Source organism: Amblyomma mixtum, chromosome 1 (assembly GCF_055824585.1).
Source record: "Amblyomma mixtum isolate Tamu chromosome 1, ASM5582458v1, whole genome shotgun sequence".
Classification (NCBI taxonomy): Eukaryota; Metazoa; Arthropoda; class Arachnida; order Ixodida; family Ixodidae; genus Amblyomma; species Amblyomma mixtum.
In genome coordinates this window covers 68464978-68466433 of record NC_143012.1, presented here as the reverse complement: position 1 = coordinate 68466433, position 1456 = coordinate 68464978, and the positions used below count along the sequence as shown (strand labels likewise).

Below are 1456 nucleotides of genomic sequence, written 5' to 3'. Positions count from 1 at the left end.
CAGATCTCCGGTCGGAAGGCTTGAATTTCTTTGGTATTAACGTTTCTGCTGTGGTCAAAAGCGTTCCCTGTTTGTTTTCTATGCCAGTCTTAACTGCCCGATGCGAGCGATGAAAACATTCTGAAAGAAGGACTTTGCTATACATCGGAAGAATGAACCATTATCTTCAATATTTCCCTACCAGTACCTTAAAGTTTTGCAACATTCAAAATTTCTGTCCAAGATTGTTGGACATGAGCCTGACTCAGCTCAGCAAATTTAGGTTCTACTGTTCTCAACTAATAACGCGAAAGAACAGTGATGATAATGGTAACCTCCACAGACAGAAAGACAGCGGTGTAGATTGGAGAGAATGTCGAACTGATGGCATCCTGGCTGGAATCAAAGGCAAGAGGTAGACATCGCGCGTTATGTCGTATTGCGAAGAACATACAAACGGCGATATGTCGGGTCAAGCACCACGCCGATGCCAAGCTCTTTTCGAAACAACAGAACAGCCCCGCAGTCGTGGCCGAGTGGTTAAGGCGATGGACTCGAAATCCATTGGGGTCTCCCCGCACAGGTTCGAATCCTGTCGGCTGCGTAACATTCTCTTTTTTTCTCCACAGCCTTTAAAATTCGACAATGTTTTTTTAAGAGTGCTGTTCAGGCTTCTTCCCAAGTTATGTTATTAAGACTGAAATTTTTAAGGCCAAAGTTCTGATGATATGCGAAAAAAGACCTGTCCAAACATGACCCCTCCAAAGATACTATCATCATCAGCTGCCTAACTACTCCCCATATCTCTCCAATTAACCAGTTTATGTTCTAGCTGCGGCCACCGTACCTCCGCAGACTTCTTACTGTCATCCGCCCATCTAACTTTCTGCCGCCCCCTGCTATGCTTGACTTCTCTTGGAATCCACACCGCTTGCCTTCCCATTACATGCCCGGCCCAAGCCCACTTCTTCCTCTTGATTTATACAAGAATGTCATTAACCACCGTTTGTTCCCTCACCCACTTTGCCGAATTCCTGTCTCTTAACGTTACACCTATCGTTTTCCTGTCCATAGTTCGCTGCGTTGTCCTTAACTTAAGCTGAACCCCCTTTGTTAGCCTCCACGTTTGTGCCCCATAGGTGAGTACCGGTAAGATACAGCTGTTGTATACTTTTCTCTTGAGGGACATTGGTAAACTGCCATTCATGATCTGAGAGAACCTGCCATATGCGCTAAACCCCATTCTTATTCTTCTAGTTATTTCCCTCTCATGATCCGGATAAGCTGTCACTACCTGCCCTAAATGGAAATATTCTATTCTTTTACTACTTCCTGCACTTCGCTCCCAATTATAAAGGGCAGCTCCCTTCCGAAACTGTTGAACATTACTTCGGTCTTTGCATGTTAATTTTCAGACCTACCGTACTGCCCTGCCTGTCTAACTCATTGACCACGCTTTGCAGTTCATCTCCTGAGT

General features: G+C 45.1%; 1 non-coding gene across 1 annotated transcript; it reads left to right on the top strand.

Moving 5' to 3' along the window:
* Positions 1-501: 501 nt before the first annotated feature.
* TRNAS-CGA (transfer RNA serine (anticodon CGA)) lies at positions 502-583 on the top strand. Its single transcript has one exon. It is a non-coding gene; the product is annotated as a tRNA-Ser (tRNA).
* The last annotated feature ends 873 nt before the right edge of the window (positions 584-1456 follow it).